This window comes from Alligator mississippiensis, chromosome 1, assembly GCF_030867095.1.
Source record: "Alligator mississippiensis isolate rAllMis1 chromosome 1, rAllMis1, whole genome shotgun sequence".
NCBI classification, from domain to species: domain Eukaryota; kingdom Metazoa; phylum Chordata; order Crocodylia; family Alligatoridae; genus Alligator; species Alligator mississippiensis.
The window spans coordinates 77,658,159-77,680,525 of NC_081824.1; the positions used below are offsets into that span (position 1 = coordinate 77,658,159).

The 22,367-nt window shown below is 39.5% G+C and overlaps 1 protein-coding gene across 9 annotated transcripts in view; it reads right to left on the reverse strand.

Moving 5' to 3' along the window:
- BACH2 (BTB domain and CNC homolog 2) overlaps positions 1 to 22,367 on the reverse strand; it is a 274,189-nt gene that overhangs the window by 163,995 nt on the left and 87,827 nt on the right. For 7 of the 9 annotated variants that reach the window (XM_059732064.1, XM_019496904.2, XM_059732063.1 and 4 more), the window contains one exon: positions 1,051 to 1,173. The exons of the other annotated variants lie outside the window; for them this stretch is intronic. The gene's annotated coding sequence lies outside the window, so the exon portion shown is untranslated. The remainder of the gene's footprint in view (positions 1 to 1,050; positions 1,174 to 22,367) is intronic. 9 annotated transcript variants of the gene reach the window in all.

Consider the following 22,367-nt stretch of genomic DNA (forward strand, 5'->3'; position numbering starts at 1 on the left):
TATCATCACCGTCACTGAGGAATCCAGAAGGCCAAATTCAACCCTTGCTTATAGCTACATGAAATTATATGGGTTGTGTTAATATGATTAGATTAATATGGCCAGATTAGATGATAAAATAGACCTTTCTAGTCCTTAAGTCCCTGAATCTACAAATTATTTCAAATCAAAGCAAATAAGTTACTGTCTGTTCCACACAGAATCTGCTAGGAAGGGCCTTCCAGGGTCATCTAGTCCAACCCCTTGCACAGTTGCAGGATTTGCTACTCCTAAATCATTCCTGTCAATCATTATTGTGCCTCTTCTTGAGTCTCCAATGAGACTACAATTTCCTTAGGTATATTTGCACTGGAGGGTTGAACTGCTGCAGTTATGCTAACATAGAATACAATTCAAGATTATTTACAGTTTTAAGTGTTTCACAAGGTAAGGTTCCTTACTATTCTGTGAGGATGAGGGTTTACAAACTAGCTCGGAGTATATACGACTGCAGCAAACAGTTACATGGGACTGCAGAGGGGCATCAGCTGCCTAGGACCACTACCCAACTCCAGCTGAACAGACAATGGTTCTTTTTGAACTAAAACTGCACTAGTTCATCTTTAGTTTGCCATGCCACTGTGAAGGAAGTGGATTGCAAACCACTTGGATATGATTAATCTGGGTTCTACTGTAGCTATACCACTACAAAACAGAAATATAACCCAATGTGGATGACGCCAAAGCCACACACAAAGGCAAAAACATGCACTGACAAATGGCAAAAACCTGCATGGATTTTCTTTTAATTTCTCTTCAGATTTATGTAGAGGTACTTATATTTTTCTACAGAGCTTTTTACAAATGCATTTAGGAGCTATAAAATAAGCCAAAAAACAGACTCTGCCCATCTTTCCAAGGAATGAGCCCTGTGCCATTGTGTCTAAAGCACATACATAGTTTGCAATGTTCACTATTACCATTTAACAGACAGTACTGTTAAACCATAACAACGTAGGGAGCAATTTTAAAAAATAAATCATTTTATACCGCATGTTCAAAAATACTTACCCAAGACACAGCCCCTGGCAGCTCTTTCCAGGGAAACAAATTGCAGCTTTAAGCAGTTTACTGTCTCATAAACTGGCTGTTGTGGCTCAGCTCTTCTCACGTAAGCAGCACCTACAGTTATACCTGAAGAGGAAACACGACCAAAATGCTTTGTGAGCAAATATGTAAATCTACTAAACTCTGTTTACCAAGACGGGTCCAAAAGCAGCTTCAATGGAAGTATATAAAATTTTCCAACTGACTTGGAAATGCAGCCTCTCTATAGCAATTACTGAAGGACAACGGTGATGCATCTAGAATTGTCTTTACATTTCTTAATTGCAGGTAAGAAAATAATATATTAGTGCATCAAATAAGCCAGAACTCAGTAAAGAATCCTTATTTTTTTTTCTTTGCTTAGATGAAGGAGATGAGGGTTATAAGCTCTTAAACTGAGAGGTAGTTGAAATTCTGTGGCTTATGATTATTTTATTGATTTTTTTTTTGTGAAAGAAAATGTCTGCCTTTTTTGGACTATTTCATAAAGCTGGTGAAAACTTTTAAATGTTAAGCCTTTCAATGAAGAAGTATATTTAAAAAATAGCAAAACATTTTCACACTTTTTTCAGCCAGCTCTACTTGGATTGTTCTCAAGGAACGTACGATGGAATTCAGGCCTTCACTGGAATTCATGGCAAAACTCCAGCTGATTTCAGTGGAAACAGAAATTTCTCCTCTTAAGCTCATATTCAAACAAATATAAAAATTAAAAAGAAAAAGATGAAGATACTAGTACCATTAAAAAACAAGGTCTTGTATGTGTGTTTGCTCATAAAACCGAGGCATAAGCAATTCAGTGAATGGGCAAATTAACACAGACCTGTAAGGGCACTGCACTGGAGGAGCTACAGTTGCTTATTTTTTAAATCCATTTTGATCTGCCACTGGAGGTCTGTACTGTTGCTTTCTATTAGATACATTTCCTAGCCTTCCTGCTCTGTACTGAATACCTTTATTCCACCCACATCCTATCATAACTCCTATTGTCTGGACTGCTACTGAGACTACTACTGTTACAATGAGTCAGACAAGGAAGAAACAGTGACATATCTTTTTGCTAGGCTTGTATCAACTCATCCATTGTACACAAGGCTGATATTTTTTAAAAATGTTAAATCCCTTCTAAAAGTAGTTACTGGACCTGACTACACATGACAGAAGATTAATTTTTGAAAGCTTAACCCTATATAAGAGTGGTTTGTCACCGCTTTAGAAATTGGGACAGATCATATTTTCCCAGTCAGCTCTTGAAAGGGAAGGTTGATGTCCTGGTCTTGGAAAGTATTATCTGACTGCAAGTTATGAAGATCTAGACATTTTTATTAAGATTAATTATTTCCTCAACTGAATCAAAGCAAGGGCTTCTATTTATTTAGCCCAGGGGCGGGCAATTATTTCAGGAGGAGGTCCACTTACTGAGTTTTGGCAAGCCATCGAGGGCCACATGACAGGCAGCCAGGGGCAGATAAATATTAATTTTGTAAATTTTTTAGGGGCCCTGCGGGCTGGATAGAGTGGCCTGGTGACCTGTATGTGGCCCGCGGGCTGCATTTTGCCCACCTCTGATTTAGCCACATGAAAATAATGGATTATTAAAGATGCAGGTAAATTTAAAATGCTGCAGAGAATAAACTCTCATCTAGTCTATCAGGAGGCACAAAGATGAAGTTTACTAAAAGACCTTCCTGATGGTCTGGATTCCCCCAACACGAGTCAGACTCTGACAAATGTTAGTACTGGAACACTGGTAGTGTGAAGAAAACTTTAAATCCCAAGTGTTCCTGCTTAACTGATCGTTTTGGAAGAAATAAAACCACTACCTCAAGTTTCGGCCACACAGATTGAGATCCATTTTGTACTAGTCAATGAAGTTTTTTCTGCCTCTCTCTCTCTCATTTCAGGGTAGACAGCAAGCTGCTGACACCTCACACTAAAGTTGTTCACACTGCAGAAAGTGTTTACCACTCACAACTGATGCTCAAAATTAATTTGTAGCAGGAACAGCAGCAGCAGCATCACCAGCAGCAAAGCTTTGACAAACTGTCATGTGTTGACACAGTCATAAGCTGTTGGTTAAAAAAAGTAACACTTTTTCTCTCTTCTGTCACCTCATACTTAAGACAAGGGATGGGTGAATTATGCAAAGTTTGAGGGTTTGTAAGCTTCACAAAACAAGTTGCGTTGCGAAATGTATTTCCCCATCAGTTAAACCCATGCTTTATTTTCATGAAGATTCAATTTTTAAAAACCCATTACTACCAACCAAGCAGTATGATGTACAAAGAGTGGAAAAAGTTATCAAAAATTACTGCATGACACTTGCTTTTCTCTCTGGGAACATTAAGATCTGACTAGTGAAAAATAGTGTATATTAACTATTCATGGCCATGGAAACCACCCACCCATTTACTTTAAAAGGGAAAATAAGGGTTTTTATTGTTTCCAGCTGGTACATGATGTTATCTCAAGTGAACATTTTTTCATAACCAGATTCTTTCTGGATGGCTCTATATGGGAAAAAAAAAAGCTCTACAACATTCATCAGATAAGGTCCAAATTGATCCCTCTGAACTTAAGATAGTAACTGTTAGTCAGAATCTAGTGCACTGTGGGAGACTATAAAGAAATTCATCTTGCAATGGGCAGGACAAATAATCCATCTTGTTTACCCGTTGGGTTTAGTAATGGAAACCTCTGTGCTTCTCAATGAAACAAGCATTTCAGCATGTAAACTATTTGTTAAGTTTCTACTAGCTCCAAACTAAACTGAAATATATTAAGTCAAATATGCCAAGAAGAATAGAAAGATGGGAAATAACAGACATGGATAGATCTAGTCAAGGTCTAAATTCCCACAGTGCATGCCCAACCACACAGAAGGAGCACTAATACCATGACCAACCAAACAATACCCATCAGATATTCAGACTTATCATCAAACTCAAACTCTAAGTGTAAGTGACAAAACCAAAATGATAAAAAGCATATCATCCTACAAAGTGTGCAATGGTTAAGTATTTTTAATGCAATCAACATATTTAAACCTTATTCTTATGAACAGGTAGCCTCCATCATAGAGTCATAAAGAAGCAGAGTTGAAAGAGACCTAGAGGGAGTCATTTAGTCCAATCCCCTGCTTGAGGCAGAATCACTGCTATCCAAACCATGCCCTACAAGCTCAAACCTAAAACAGTTAAACCCGACACAAGATCCTAATCCACCATAGGTAAAGCAGGGGGACCATGGCAGCCAGCGTCTTGCTTCTGCAAAGGTTAAAAGTACACTCAAGAGATCCCAGAAAGAGTGGCCACACACTACAAGCTCATCATAAAGAAAGTAAAAATAGAATCATACAAATTAAAGGCTAGAAGGGACCTCAAAAGATCATCAAGTCCAACCCCAATGCTCTGGCAGGAATACTACTGAGATCAAATGATCCCATCAAGGTGTCTGTACTGTCTCTTTGAAGACTTCCAAGGTTGGGGACTGCACTGCCTCCTTGGGAAGTCTATTTCAGATTCTGGTCACCCTTATTGTAAAGAAGTTCTTCCTCACATCCAAGCTGAAATTATCCTCTAACAGTTTATGGCCATTGTTCTTTGTCCTCCCCTGGGGTGCCCTAATGAACAGTTTTTCCTCCCAGTTTCCAATATTCACTCCTTACATACTTATAGATGGCTACCAAATCAGTCTTCTCTTCCCCAGGCTGAATAGTCCCAGATCCCTTAGTCTTTCCTCATAAGGTTTGTCCTCCAGGCTCTTAATCATTCTTGTGGCCCTTTTCTGGACCCTTTCAAGATTCTCCACATCTTTTTTTGAAGAGTGACACCCAGAACTGGACACAGTACTTCAGCTGGCATCTCACCAGTGCCGAGTAGAGAGTAAGTATTATTTCCTTAGCCCTGCTCGTGATGCATCGGCTAATGCATCCCAGTATACTATTAGATCTGTTGACTACAGCGTCACACTGGTGGCTCATGTTCATCCTGTGATCAACCATAACCCTGAGGTTCATTTCAGCCATCGTGCTGCCCAGGACACCTCCTCCTAACCTATATTCATGTCGCTGGTTACTTCTCCCCAAATGAAGCACTCTGCATTTATCCTTATTGAACTGCATCTGGTTCTACTCTGCCCACCTTCCAGCTTGTCCAGGTCTGCTTGGATCTGTATCCTATCCCCTACCATGACCGCTTTTCTATATAACATAGTAGTCTTCATTAATGTAGATGGAAACATCTTGGAACTCAGGTGCTCAAATATCTTCTGTTGTAGTACATATCCATTTGGAAACGTTGTGGGGAGAGAAATTTAATTCACAAGGTTTAGATTTCACACACTGGGCTAGAAACACAAAAACAGCTTTTGATCTCTGTAAGCGGTTAACAGAGGCAACTGCGCATTTTGACTGAGCATCTTGCTCAATCTTTGGCTAGATTGGTGCAGCACCGGCCCGCACAAAATTTCTATGAAGGCTGATACATGGATTCTTGAATCAAAGGACTCCTACTAATAAAATATTAAATGAAATGAGATTTCTAATAACCCATTAACTCTGTCAAATTAGATGCATTTTTCTCTGTAACTGTGTTCCTTTAAAACTGTGAACCTTAAACTAATATCACATTCTCCTTCTGAAAACTGAAATAGAAGCCTTATATTTTGGGAGCCAGATTTCATGCAAGCTATGCAGTCAACATCAGTATTTTTGTACTCTGTGCAGGCATAAAGTTGGTCAGTATATACCAAGTCACTTCCACTTGCAGACCAATTGCATATGCCCATGGACAGAATTTATTCACTATCTGAGATCTTTTTTCTGACAAATGAAAATTGATTACTTTTCTAAATCTAATGGAAACAGAGACACTGAGGCTACTACTTAGCATTAGACATTCACGTCATGCAGGCAAGATGGACATTAACTGTGCTGCTGGGTGAAATGATATCATCCATGCTCAATTAGTTTAGATTGCTTCTCTAAATACACAGCAATCAAGTGAAAAACAGAGAAAGAAATAACCCAGAAACTAGAAAAAACCCAATTTATAAATACTCTGAATGATTCACATGAATACATTCTGCCACTGGACCCCACCCAGCATGCCATGAGACTTCAGTAGAAGATCAATTCTACATTAATGAAGTGTAATGTATTAATCAGGCTATTACAGTGGTTTGCTGTAACTTCCTTCTGTTTTACTCAGACTGTATGTAAACTCAAATTTTCATCTTACTACAAGAAAACTAATGGAATCTACATTGTTACACTGAAATAATCTGAATTATCTAAATGATCAGCTCCAAACTCCCTCAAAGCTTTTGTTCTTACATAGAGGCTTGGAGGAAGGGACTTCACCACCTTCAATTCCTAGAGTTTCCTTGGAATTTGTATTTTGGGGTCTCCCCACAAAGACGGCCTAGCACATGCCCAACAAACAAGGAACGGAGTTAGAGCTGACAGAAAAAAGAGGGACTTTTTATATATGTGCTTTGGGGAAAAAAAATCTCATTAATAATTTTGAAAATTCAAGATTGTTTCAACCCCAGCTCCATCAGCAAGTACTAAGGGATTTGCTGGATGAAAGAAGCATTCAAGCAGAGGTCCACTGCTGCACTACTGCTTGCTTCTCCCAATTGTACATCTTTAAGAGAATTATTATTTCTGCAGGAAATACCCATCATTGAATTTGTGACGTAGTAAGTGATTGCTGATTGTGGGGAGGGAGGGAATAAATTCAATGGTGTATAGGTGAAGAATTAAAGTGGAGAACCAATGAGTTCCTTGGGACTCTCTATACTATAAGCTGTACTGATGTGCCGTCCAAGTTTTTGGGGGGCAGAGGGAGGTAGAATATGGTAGAAGCTGGGTTGATCCCAAATTTTCACATCCTCCCAGCCAGTACAGCCTTAATCTCAGCAAACCATGGAGCCACAAGCACGCCACAAAAAGACATTCACATCAACCGCCCTACACTCCAGTTCTCCGAAGCAAAGTGGAACATTTGAATCTTATTCTGCCTTCCTTATGACATCCATATGACTGAGGTGAAAACACTAAGTACAATGTACTGTGAAACATACAGCATGGTCACTGCCTGGATTTGACATACTTTGTGAAAGACAAATGCCTCCAGCTGGAAAAAATGAGTGGCTCTTCAACACTATTATATTCCCTGAACATTAGAGTTCCAACCAAGAGGAAATAGTGTTCTGCTATACCCAGACACTGCTGAACTGGTAGGTTTTATTAGTCTCTTCTCATAAGACAAGTGATGTCAGTAGCTAAATAGAACATGGGTAATTTTCCTGCTTACACTGTAGATTTGTCTTCATATTACTTGAAAGGTCACATTTGCAGATCTGTTATCTTTGAGATATTCCACCCACCAGCAAATAGGGGAATGATTCTTTTGGACATTCTGACAAAGCCACCCTGTATCATTTGAGGGATGACTTTAAAAAAAAAATCCAAATGAGTGGAGTCTGCCACACATCTTGATTTCTTTAGCTTTAAAAAGGGACTTGAATGAGATATTACCTTCAAATATTCACCCATATTTGAAGGTAAACTGTTAGCAGGAGTGGACCCCTGCCACCTGCCTGATACCAAAGAAGCATTCTTCTACCATAAAAGCCCTGGGAAGAGAAAGCAAAGGAAGGAAGAGGGTGCTGAGAACCAGGTTCTGGTTCAAGTTTCTGTTTACCACAATTTGGACTTAAAGCCCTGTAAAGCTGAAGGAACTAAGGGGGCCAGATTCTATTCCAGCTATCAGGTGTGTAAGCCAAGTTGGATGCCTTAGTGCAAAATTATTCCACACTGTTCAATTCCCAGAAGATCCATTAATGCATCTATCTTGTAACAGAGACCTAAGTCACATACAGGCGTTACGTTCAGAGAGAACCGCAACTCTCAGTAGAAACCATGAGTATACAAGTATTCACAGTTTCTCTCAAACAAAAAATGGCAGTTTTGAGAGAAAAATACCCATCTACAACCCAGTAGGGGTCACGCTTGGGAGAGTTTCTTGTGGTTTTCCAGGACTCAAGCAGGTTGGAATAGGATTATATTTAGCCACCTAATTCCACGTAGGTACCTAATAGGTGGATTAGAATCTGGCCCTTAGTTCCTTCAGTTTTACAGGGATCGAAGTCCAAACTGTGCTAAAGGAAAACTGAACCAGAATCAGTTTTTCAGCATTTTTCCCTTCCTTGCTTTCTCTTCCCAAGACATTTTTTTTTTAAACAAAAAAGCTGGCCCGAAGTGGTTTGCAACGTCTACACTCCACTGAAAAGCCAACAATTGAATTTTCTCTTTGTATAGGTTCAATCAAGACACCAGATAAGCTACTTCCATGTTGGTGGATATAATACAGGAACTGAAAGTTTGGATCGCACCAAAAAAGTCCATCTGCTCTAGCATAATCTGTCTCATGCTACAGCACTGGGTAGGTGCTTGAGAGAAGAAAAGTACAAGAAAACTCCACAATAGGTAGATTTGGAATAATCTGCTCATACACGCACATACTCTCTAGGTTTCCTTCTAATCTACTGTAGAGATTGGTTTAACCTGTGAAGTATAATGTTTAATAGATACTCCAAAACTTTGTATGCATTACTAGATAGCATCGATCAATGGTTCTCAACCTTTTTAAACTCAAGGCACCCCTCGGAAAATGGTAGCTTTTAGTTTTCATTTATTTATTTTTTACTATGGGAAAAACAAGAGAACTGTTTGCTGTTAAAAGGAAATTCAAAAGACCACAGCAAGTCAGGACTAGTGGCAGAGGTGACATCTTTTATTACACCAACTAAAGACATTTTTTTTGCAAAAATCTAGTTGGTCTAATAAAAGATATCACCTCTATCACAAGTCCTGATTGCTTATTCCTGCAGAACAATACAGCTACAACCTGGATACCTGACACAGCAAGTCAGAATATTTTTAACACTATGGATTCCTATTTGAAATCTCTGGGTTTATTTTGTGAATTGTTTTTTGCAAACCTAACAGTGCTAACACTGCATGGCACCCCCACGCATACCTGAAAGGATCTCAAGGCACCTTTCAATCCCCTCAGAATCACTGGTATCAATGTACAGGCAATAAGTACACATAATACAAAAATATTTATATTTATCATATTACTATGATGTGGGATACTTTAATAAATAAAGATAGTATTTCTCTTCCCTATTGACCCTGGTCATTGTTTCAAATTGTGCCTATAGCATTGTTCCAATCTTAATTTAAAATTCTCAGCTCCAGGAAAGAGTTGAATTGCAAATCTGTCATATAAAGATGCATCAAAATACCTCTTTTGTTAAGCAACTGTGTACATGAGGATCAAATCCCAAGTACCTTTCATTAATAGAAGACAATGGCAACCTGAAGGAAAGGAGGAGGGCCACTCGTTTGGTGAGAGGGCAGCAGGACAGGCCCTATGAAGAAAGACTGAGGGACCTGAACCTGTTCAGCCTCGGCAAGAGGAGGCTAAGTGGGGACCTGGTGGCTGCCTACAAACTCATCGGGGAGATCATCAGCAAATAGGAAGAGCCCTATTCTCCCCAGCACCACCTGGGGTGATGAGGAACAATGGTCATAAGCTGATGGAGAATAGGTTTAGGTTAGAGATCAGAAGACAATATTTTACAGTTAGGGTGGCCAGAATCTGGAACCAACTTCCTAGGGAAGTGATCCTCGCCCCTACCTTGGGCAAATTCAAAAAGAGGTTAGATGATCACCTGTCTGGGGTCTTGTGAACCCAGCATTCATTCCTGCCTGTGGCAGGGGGTCAGGCTAGATGATCTAATCAGGTCCCTCCTGACCCTAGCTACTATGAAACTATGAAATTCAAAGTTCGAGAAAAACAGCAAGTAAATGAAGAAAAGTTAATACCATAGAATGCAAAATAACTCCATTAACTGGGACCAACCTTTCTGCAATTATGAATAACATACAACTGAGGTACAACCATGACACTTAAGTCTCCTCTACACATTACATGTGTTGAGCAATTAACTGGTTTGCATGTGCAAAGTAGCTATATCACACCATAAAAGCTCCAACCAGCTCTGTAGTTAGACCTCAAAAATATGTACTGACTTTATACCTGGTTGCTATTGAACTTTAGTTTGCACGTGTAGCAGGGCTTCCTCTGCTGCTGGGAGCCCTATTAGCTGGTGCAATCGGTGAAGTATAATGTTTAATAGATACTCCAAAACTTATGTATGCATTACTGTATGGCAAAGATCAGTGGTTTTCAAACTTTTTTCATTTGTGGACCCCTAAACATTTTGAACGGAGGTGTGGATCCCTTTGAATTGTAAGTGTGGGTATTCACATACTTTCAATTGATCATACTCAACTTTCACGGACCCCTTTGACAAAGATGGGCCCATGTACCACAGGTTGAAAGCCAATGGCATAGATTAATGGTTCTTAACCTTTTGAAAACTCAAGGTATCCCCCAGATTAGAGGCACCTCTTGAAAAATGGTAGTTTTTAGTTTTGTAACCACAGGGGTGCACCATGCCCAGTAAAACCCCTGAGCCCAAGAGATCACAGTAGTCACAATCCCTAGGGCTTAGGGGTGCAAGGCCCCCGGGGCCAGAGGTATGCTGCAATCCTTTGGCCCGGGGGGTTTCCTTGTACCCCTGGGGGTATGGGGAGATCACCGCAGTGGGGAATCCTCCAGCCCACAATTGCATGGGGCACTGCTGTGGCTGGGAGCCTTTCAACTGGGATGTATGGGGCTCCCAGCTGTGGGAGCTTGCTTCTTGCACGTGTGGCATGGCAAGAGGCGCAATTGTGCGAATTGTGCATTAGACCCCATTGCACCTTTACATGCACATGTAGAGAGGGCCTTACCTGTGCATACTACTTTAGCAATATAAACCAAGCAAAACCACCACAATGTTAACCCTGTTTAATTAAGATTAAATTTACAGCTATTCAGTTTGTTTATATTGCTCCAGGAGAACACAGAGGTAGCAGTTAACACTATGATAGCTGATGCATGATTTCAAACAGCAACACCCACTCTTGTTTTGAAGCAGTTAAAAGGAAAAAAACATGTGCTGCAGAAACAACATGAGGTTGATTGAGTATTTAGGCTGTTCAGAGCTTTTCTGTACATTAACATTGTCTCCTGACAACCAGCCACTGGTTGCTGGTATCCTAAACTTTATGGTTAAACATCTGCAAGGTTGTCAGCTACCTGGTGATCTGTACAACTTTTAGGACTCTTTTAGGGATAATATTTAAACCAGATAATTTTTGTCAGCTTATGCATTGAAATGCTCTTTTCTGCTTTGACTGGGATTGACTTGCCTCCAGGTCAATTCCAAGCCAAAATGAAACAATCAGTTCCTGGTCTTTCAGGGAACTGTCCCACCCATCACATCTACTGAAACATAGGACCATTACTAGAAGTCCCAACGCGTATGTTCTATTAGCTCAACCCTTTCATAATACTTCATGCTTTTCTGGTAGTCTAAATTGCAGTATTGCAGGTACAAGTCAAGCAAGAATTCATATCGTAAGATCCACCATTTAACGGCATCTAGCATCAGTGGCTTTAATGCAACACAAAAGTGGAATGTACTCTCTCACTGCTTTTGTTTGTTTCAATTTTTAGAGCCAACTCTGCAGATTTGCATCGAAAACTCTACTGAGAACCTAATAAAGAAATTCCTAATAGTCCAGAATTATGGCATGTAAAATGTCAGATCTCTTCAATAACATAACTTCTTGCATTGGCAATACAAAGCATAGAAAAGTTGTCTGGTTGTAGGTGGAGATCTCGCATAGCATGAAGGGATGCAAAGCCAGGATGCTCCATTCCCTAATTAATCCATTCCCCACCTTTCTCATGCGCGCTCTCACCATCTGGAATGCATTGGTTTGAATTTTTCAGGCCTGGTTTAAAAACGTTCATTTTCAGCTGTCAGAAAAACTTGCTGGAACGCCCTCCTCATTACACATTGCAAAAATGATTAGCTACCTTACAAGGCATTTCCCTTTGGGAACTGGAAGGGGTGAAGAAAGGGGATGCACAGTGACAGTTTGTGGTTTCTAATGTAGCAATGAAAAAATAAATAAAGAAGAGGAATACAGGATCTAATGTGTTTACATTTGTCAAAACAAGTTTCCTGGAGACAGTGAGGTTGTGTGCTGCTGAGCTGTCAGTTATACTACAAACTGCTGCCTCATACTATTGGAAGGTCATTGACTGACCTACTTTCTCATAGAACAGAATTCATTTGCTAGTTCTGTACACAAACCTTTTTTTTTTTTTTTTTAAAGGGCCACTCAAACCCACAAAAAGCCTCTAACAGCCTTTTAAATCAACTCAGAGGTTTGTTTGATGCCAAGTGAGGATAAGATACTACATTATCCTGGCTCAGGGCTCACTTCCTCAGTCAGTTTATTCTTTCAGAAAAATCCAAACAGATTTTTTTTTTTAAATGAGGTCATGTTACAAATGCTTCTCTCCCTCCCCACAGATTAAACTCTTGCATTATACCAATCCCAATCCCAGGCTCAAACCCTTTACAGACATACAGATGATAGCACTTCAATATGCAGCTCTTCTCCCAAGTTGTTCTTGAAATAGCTGCCTGCCACAACAGCAGTCGTCTCTAAATAGACAGAAGCATGAAATGGGAGATTTACAGGATTAAGGCACCCTGCTGTTAATAGAAAACAAAATGTGTAGGCTAAACGTACACCTGCTTAAATCATTCTAAGTACCGACTGATCTGATCACACGCTAAGGAGTGCTATACAGCAAAGTCTTGTGCAGGTTGTGAGAGGGCAGTAGTGGGAGAAAGGTGAATGCAGTACACAATGGTAGGGCTTTTCTTTCACAAGCAAATGCTACATAGTTGCTGCCCTAATTGCATGGCTACATACAGGTAGACTGACAATATACTTTTAAGTAGGAACCTAGATATGAAAGGGACCTCCTGGGCCATCAAGTTCAATGTCTGCATTAGTAGGCAACTGTTTGTCCAAAAGGATCCAATGAAATTTCTCTCTCCATTAAAAAGCATATTTTCTGAAATGAGGTCATGGTTGCAAATGCTCCCCCCCCCCCATTAAACTCTTGTATGATAGCAATCCCAATCTCACACCCTTTATAACCCCAATGTTCGGGTTCAAATAAAAAAAAAAAAGCACTCAAAAGCCACTAGGGATTTGGAAATGTTAAGAAAAACATTGAGATGGTAGCTAGTTTGCACTGTGGAAAAGAATACTTAAAAAAAATTTTTGGGAGGATGGCAGGAACAGACAAAGAAGTTATTAGCATTCCTATGACAGTGGGAGAGGTAAGTAATTAATAGTTACTGTTTCTGAGCAAAAATTGTTTGCTTGTACTGTGAAGAGCAAGCCTGATGGCTGATGTGATGCATGTAGTAATCTTCACCATTTTGGGTGGCTGGAGTGCTGCCTAGCATATCCTTTACTGTGAGGGATTTTAGTTCTTTTGGGGCTGCTTCAAAGACTTTACATAAAACAGTAAATGGGAAGGAAAGAGCAAACAGGAGACACCAAAGAAATGTCAAGGAGTGTACCTAGAATTATAATGAGCACATGGTCCACAAAACCCAGGAAAGGAGGTAAGGTGAGAGCTGTTGCACCCCCACATACAAAGCCATCATAGGGTCTGTCTTAGTCCCTCAGGGTTTCCTTTAGACAAAGTGCATTAATGGACTGTGCAGGCACCACTTTTATAATGCAGAAGGTCAACCAAACAATCTTTCTTCATTGTTAATAAGAAATATTTTCTTATTCCTGAACAGGCCACTGCGGCACAGATGGGTATCTTTATCTCTGTACTAGAGGTGCACAAATAAAGATTTTTTTGGCCGATACCGATAGCCAGTGATTAACTAACCAGATTGGCCAATGCCGATCCAATAAGAAAAATTTAGTAACAGTACAAAGCATTTTAAACTTGGGACATAAATAAAGCTTCTTTTTGTTTGTTTTGCATTTATAACACATACACATGCCTCCTTCCTTTGATGAGGAAGGCGATAACTGCCTTATTCCCACACACATAGCCCCCTCGCCCACAGCTCCTACCTGCAGCTCCACTCCCTGTGCAGCTGTCCTGGGCAGGGCGGACCCTCACATGGACAGCAGCACCGGGCATGCTTAGCACCAGCAGGTCCCACGCAACTGAGGTCCCAAAACTGCCAGGGAGAAGCCAATTTTGCAAAGACACCTGGCCTGGCACATCGTGTTGCCATGGCAATGGCAGCAGCAGGAGCTGCTAATGGTCCCTTTGTTGCTGAATGCAGCACCCTGCGACTGCTCCCCAGCACCCCCTCCTCCTCCCACTGCTCGCTGGGACCTGTAGTCTGCCACGGGCTCCGGCAGATGGTGGACTGGACGATGCTCACTAGGGCGCTCCAGGCACGTAGCTGTAATTATCAGCTACAACAACCAAAAAAAGACGATAACCAATAACCTATTTTCTCCTTTTATCAGTGCTGATCCGATAGCTAACTGATATATCAATGCACCCTTACTTTGTACTTTTAAAATCAACATGGAACTACAAGCTTCTTTAAACAATTTTTGTACAACTTTCCAATAAAATGCTTGTTTACCTCAAAGAAAAGTAGACCTAAGAGAGGAATAGACTCACACACTTAAGGAATAGGAAGTGCCAAACCATTAAATAAAGCCATTTAAACCTCTTTTTCTCTCTCATTTCTCAATCTCTCTCAACAATCAGCCAATTTGGGGAATAATTGCTGTTATGCAAATCTTTGCAATACTTCAACTAAAAAGTACCTAAAACGAGGGAAATTTTATTTTAGCTTGCACCTACAATTTGGCTGGGTATTTTATATAAAATAACTCAGATTATAGCTAATTAGGTTTTGCTGCATAAAGGTTTTAACTGCTTGCTTTTAGGATTATCAACAACCGCTCACAAGTGGAAAAGCTGTGAATTAATTATGCAGGTCGTGTGTGTGTGTGTGTGTGTGTGTGTGTGTGTGTGTGTGTGTGTGAGAGACATTAAAATGTTAATATTCTGTCATATTACTGCACAGTATGCACACACAATAGTTGATTGACCTTGTTTAGAACATTTTAGAGCCTTTCAGTAATTTTCTTGTTGCCATTTTTCTAACTTCCATCTCAGGAGGAAGATAAAGGTTATAACTTGCAAAAATGCTACAAACTCTAAGAAAACTTACATAGGTTTTCTATAAAACAACACATTTCTCAAAATCCTCTATCTTGGTACTATTAAGAGCTAGAATTATGTGCTATGATGGTTTATGCCCAGTACAAAGCTTAGATTTTCTTTTCAGTTATACAAGTCTGCTCTTTCCAGTTCACCCTTATCAGAACTTAAAACCATCACAATTATTCCCTGTCCATTAGTTATGACAGTGGGAGCCAACCTTCTTGGCACCTATTCCACAACTTAGCCCCAGTTTCTCCGTAAGTGCCACTCCAGTCCCTTTCCCCTGCCCAACCTGCTACTCTGCTTTCTGCTCCTGGCCCTGTCGACCACTGTGCTACCAATGGCAAGCTGCTGCGTCACCCACAGAGGCTGCCCGTGCCACTTGTGGCATGCTGACCACTTGTGAGTTACAGGATGCCTGTGTACGTGTCTGTGGGAAAGACAGATTCCAAGTTTTAAAAAGAGAGGACTTTTCTTCAGCAGATCTTTTGATTAATCAGTTTTCAAAATGGCAGCTATCAGAGGTAGTTTTGGCAGAAAATAATTAGCAGGCAGAGTGCAAGTGAAGCGGTCAATAGAAGAAATTAATTTATTGTGAGACTGCAATGCATGAAATAGAAATCAACAGCCTACATGAGGTGTATCTATTGATTCATACCAAGTAAGTGGTGGTGATATCCTTATGATAAATTGTATTTTCCATGCATGTTTGACAGCCTCCCATGCCTTCCTCCTGTTTATCCATCTCTACCAGGATTTAGCCTGACATTCTAGATCTTTGAGCAGCTTGTGACAGTTGCCATTTGAAACAAGTAAATTAGGCTGCACGCTCTCTGGGCAGGGTCTGTCATTATATATTTATACAGCATATAGCACAATGGGGCTCTGACCTAGTTGGCTTCTGGGCACTGCTGTAACATAAATGATAACAACATAACTGTCAGAGAAATGTTTCTCTCTCTTTCCCAAGAACTAAATTTGTTCTACAAGTCCAGAAGGGCAAATATTCAGACTTGGAACAATGATAGGCTTTAGGTCCAACACCTTATGACCTATCGGAGCTTGAAATAGGAAAGCTACAAAAGCGTAAGACCACGTCTCTGTCTATATTTGAGAATCAGAAAGCTCCCTCTTCTTCTCATCTAAACTTATAGCCCTGGTATATCCAGATAACACATTGCATTTAAATTTGAAACGCTTCCCAGATACATTTAGGTAAATGTATTTTAGGTATATTTTAGAAAAAGTGCTAACAGTTAATCAGCTAAGTTTGATTATATCATAATTGCCAACTGCAGGTTTCCTGAATCAATCTGTTTTTAATGGACAGCTGCAAAATGCATCTGATCCAAGAGACATGCTTGTGTCCCTTTGTTTTTTCTCCTACCAAGCCATAAGCAATTGGATTTCTGTCACTAAAGGAATCATCAGATGCATAAAGAACAGCACCAAAAAAGTTTAGAACCCTAAAACTTGGTAAAGTTTTTCCCCCCATAAAATAAATTATACTAGACAATACATGATAAATTATAATAGACAATACATGATAATGAGCTGTAAGATTTGTATAGGCACTTATTTCAGATGACCTGCATAATTCACACATTGCTTTGTCACTTGAAATTCTAAACTCATGGCAATAAAAAGCTTTTACAAGCCCATATGATCATGTGCATGCTTTCTTTTACTTTATGTATACAAGCACCTAGAGTTTAGGATCAACACTTTTTAGTAACTCAACTTAAATAAAAAACAGCTTGATAGTCACTCCAATATGCTGACTGATCTCAACCCTAGTATGATTTTTTAAAATCTGCAATCTTCCTTCCCAATGAGCATTACCCGGCATTCTTCAATCTTGAAGCCAAGTCTCCTGCTATGCCCAGAATATTTAGAGGCAGTCACTTATAAATTCATAAACACATACCTAGGGCTTAGCTAAAGCATGATTTAAAGTTTAAGAGGGTTTCCCCTCTTAGGAGGCCAAGACACCAGCTTCCCCAGATGTGACTGTATGAGAGGAAGTTGAGATTAACACCTATGGCGAAACTGAGTAGTCCAGAATGTTTTAAACCAAAAATACCAGAAACGACCTGCTTCGTTTTTCTGACATGTACCACAAGAACACATGTGATCATCAGAAGGAATTAGAGTTGATTTTAATTTAGACTATATATTATTTGGGGGCAGGGAAAGGAAGGGAAAGGGGAGGATGAGAAAGAATCAAGTAATGAAACTTGGAGCAAAGAAAAAAAAAAGCAGGAATACTTTAAACAGAAAATGTGCAGCAGTGTTACTAACCAGGGAAAGAGATTTAGGATTTAATGCACAAACATGGTAAAATCTCCTTGGCAATGTGTAACAGTAAGCAAAATGGTGGGGGGGCGGGGAGGGGAAAGAGAGGGAGGGGGAGGATAGTGCTGAATAGCACTGAATATGAAAATGACTGGAGGAACACAAGATAAGTCACTGGAGGTCGTGTAATTCTCAAGTAAAGTCCTGCCTGAATTATAGTACCAAGAAAGAGTAATAAACCCTCCAAAAATGGCACGATGCATAGAAACAGGCAAAACCAACAAGCTATACTCCAAAGATTTTAGACTATTAAAAGTGACTGAGGAAGTTAGATCCCCAAGAGGTTAAAAATAGATAACTGCAATAACTGAAATATACAAAATAATAGAAACAACAGAGCATCAAAATAAACTCTATATACTTACCAAGACAATTAAAAACTGCACAAAGGGGGGGCAGTTTGAATTGGGAGTGCAGCAAAATGAACAGTTGCATATTTATTTGCAAGACGCACTAAATCATAGATTTTAGGAACGTGTTCTCTGAACTTGTCTTAATTTAAAAGGTCATTTTCTAAATTAAGAGAGAGGAAGAGAAGAAATGCCATACAACATGGTATGGACTAAAACAGCACAGGTAAAAAACCAAAAGGTTCGGAAAGGATGGTCTTGTAAAGTTGGAGACTCCATGAAACTAATTCTTTTAACTCATTCCAGGTCTTTTCCAGATGTCCCCCAGTCTCCATGGTTTCCCCCTCCCTCTATCGCTCTCACTCTTACATAGTTTACTGCTCTCTTATGCACTTTTCTAACAATCTCACTTTCCCAGATTCTCTCTTCACAGCTTCACTGAATACCAGAAACCCCTGTCCATACATATGCAAAAAAAACAGCACGCAAAAGCTCTTCGTTTTCCTATATTAACATTTAGAATATCACAGACAATTCAGGGATCTTACAGGGGCTACACACACCAAAGGAGACAGGATTACTGTGCAAACCTTACAAGGTATATAAAGTGGACAAACTGTCAATGTAATCTCAGAATCCTTTTTATTTATGCGTACTCAGAAGATACAGAAGATACAAGGAACACCACCAAGTTCTTGGTAGCTGAGAAGTAACACATATTTAGAAAACTAAAACAGGTAAGTGCAACATTTGAAACACCTTTCCCCAGAAAGCAACCAAAGTCCCTTGACAAGAAGACAAGAACAACTAATCTACTCTAAGTATTGCTCAGTACACAGTGTTAGAAATAAATAGAGAGGTCAAATACAAGGTATACATTATATTTAGACATCTACTATAATAAATTTAGCTGATGCAAAGAGTTCTTGAGACAAACTATTGTCCTCAAAACTCTTTACAGAAACCCCCAACCCACATGTTAACTTATCATCAGCACTGCCGAAGTAAATGATGGTTGGCAATTTCAAAGGGCTGGATTACAGCATAGGCGCTATAGGCTTTATCAATGATTCAGCCACTGATGTGCTGCAATTGTGGTTGATCATGCTGACTAATACCGTCTCATTGTTTCCACATCCTCCTCCATCTGTCTGTATCCAGCTATTGTTTCTAGTCTTAAATGTTAAGTTCTGTGGAACTGGGACTTTTTTGTCTTTGTTCTATGTCTGTGTTGTACCTAGGACAACAGGCTCCCAATTCATGGTAGGACCTCTCGGGCATTACTACACAAATACTATACATTATGAAAATACTAATAACAATTATAATGTATACCAGTTATAACATATATGCCTGGGGACTCAATTCCTGGAGTCGCAGGTTGGAACTAGAATGCTAGCTTCCACTTATTTGACCAGCAGTCCTTTCTGCCCAAGTGCAGGGGACCTGGACCCAATGATCTTGTGAGGTCCCTTCCAGCCCCTAACATCTATGAATCTATGAATTTCCACCCTCCCGCCCCCCAGACTCATGTGTATAAAGAAATTCTTTTAAAAAAAAGTGATTGGAACATATTCAGTGCTCATTAGGATCCCTTAAGAATCCAAATACTTGAAGAGGAGTAAAAGGCCTCACTCATCTTTACCTTGGAATCTGTTGCCATCTCAAGGGGTGAGGTAACAGAACAGGGCTCTAAGTGACCCCAAAGTTAATAGAAAAACTGTACCTTAAAACTTTGTGTTTTTTGTATGCAACAGATGGGTGAATTTTCCTGGTATGTACCATTTGTGTAAACAAGCATTATTTGTGCCAGGGCACTCTTCTCAGAAACCAATCCAAGTATGACCGTTTATGGCGAGTAAATTAAACCAGACAGTTATAAGCCTAACAACACACGAACAGAAAAATATCCACACACAGGTGAGAGACAACATTTGAACTGTGAAGGAAAATCCAGGCGACAGAGATACAGAAATAACCTAAAGTGATACAGGAATTCAGGAGAAACTTCCACAGAGTTAATGAGGAAACAGCAGAGATGGCAGATGGAAGACAAACAAAGCAGGAAAATTCGGAAGACACAGACCATACTTACGAACACTCTAAAAGTTTCTGAAACAAAGTAGAATTTTGATCTGGATACTGAAATGAGCAGCTGCCCAAACAAGTGGATGTTTGTCTTGAAAAGACATACAGGCTGCTTCAAGACCTTGAAGTTTAGTCATTTTGGTTATTACAGGAACAATCAAAATTGGTCCCAAATTTTCACTGCGGATGTTACTGCAATGTGACAGATAGAATAAAGCAGTAATTCCCAACCAGTTCTCCAACATTAGACTCTCCGGCTTTAAGGCTTCTTTTATTTTTAGCAAATCCATTATAGCTAGTTACAAGTGCACAGCTTTCTTTTATATATCTATATCTATCTGCCAGTTAAGACAGCTGAAACTTCAGCAACTTGAATTGGCTTAGCAGGTTCATCAACTCTTTGTGACAGAAAAACCTTTCCACAGTGAATTATTTCACTTGGAAAAAATGAAACTAGCAAATTGCTGGGTATAATTTGTGCCTTAAATAATAAAGCAATTAATGATATTTTAGCCATACACATTCTTCTCTCCAGAAATAAACCTGTATTTCATCTCTTCTAAATGGCTTGGTCAGCGTCAACTGAGTGCAATATAAATCTCTTTCCCCTGCTGCTGCTGCTATCTATGAGAAAGAAAGGAGACAGAAGGTAATTTTGTGTTCTGTATTCACTGACGCATCATTTTCATGCTATAGTACATTGTAATTTGTTTCTAATGGGATAAACTTCTTGATGTCCTCTTATATTGTTCTCTCTCCTTCCCAAGCTCACACATGCACGCATGCACACACACGCTCGCTGGTGCACACACACACGTACTACAAGTGGCACTGACATTGTGAAACTGGCAGGTGCACCGTGCAGGGACTATGTACAGCAGAATTTCAACATCTATTGCATAGTTCAGTAGTAGCACAGCTGTGATAATACAGAGCAACACTCCATAATTAAGGCATGTTTTTATTCTGCTCCACCCGCAGATTCTGGAAAGCAACAGTCGCTTAGTCACTGGACATGGTACATTCCAGTAGTTCTTATAAATTTCAAATTAAGTTTTTTTATTTTGTAGCAGATCAATTTAAAACAGATCTGAGCAAGCACATGGATTTTAGAGCACTTTGACGAGTTAACCAACAAAAAGAAAGGGGCTCTCAACCTTCACTGTAATAGAACTGACTCGCCAGTATCAATACAAGTATCTAAAAAGAAGCTGTCATTTTAAAAATTGTAAAGTAAAACATTTTCTATGCAACAGATTACGAAAAAACATTATATGGAAAAACCATGTTACTTTTTGTATTCCAAGAGTCAGATGTGGCTCCCCTTTGTTTACAAAGGTAGTACCTCCAACCCTGCCAACAATTATTCACATGCTTAACTTTGTGATCGTGAGCAGTCCCATAAAGTTCCCTGGGACTACACATGGTAGCAAAGTTCAGCACTTGTGTACAAGTTTGTTGGACTGGCACCTAACTCAGCAACTTGGCCTGCTGACATCTGCTACACTACAAGACAGCAAAATTTGGTAGAGCCAGCTGTCCTATTAAATCCAAGTTTAGTGAAATAAATCATTAACCCAACCCACATCTGTGGTGTCTAAACACTTAGTCCCATTGATTTCAGTAGGACTAACCATTAAGTAAGATACTAGAGTGCAATTCTGCAAACACTTGCATACACACTTAACTTGACTGAATACGAGAAAAACTTAACTTGTCATAAAGCAAGCACAGGTAAATGTTTGCAGGGTTGGGATCTAGTACCTCACTGAATGACTAAACTCACTGAAATACATAGAACTACTTGAGGAGTAATCTGCAAAAGTAAGGGTACAAAATCTGGCACCAACTGTTTAGTGCATTGGCTCATTTCTTGAATTTCTCCTGTTCAAGGGTAATGAAAAATCAAAAATGTCAAGTTCTCAGATGCTGCAACATCTAGGCTTCAAAATCATCAGGGGGTACATTAATTTGTTTTAGAACAGTTTTTTCATTTGTTTTAAAAAAAAGGAAAGTTTCCTATTAAACCTTAAGGCTTTTTAAGAGCATGTTGAACAAAATCCAAGTTTCAGGCCATATTTGAGAGTTGACATATTTTCCTTTCAGTATCTTGGGATTCCCAAAGGATTATAATGTGCAGATAAGAAAGAGACACTGACCTAGCTCATGTGAAAGTAGTACTATATTTACCTGAATATAAGATGACCCTGATATATGCCCCCCCCCCCCAATAAATAAGATTCTATATATGGAAAATTTATAAGTTTGTTAT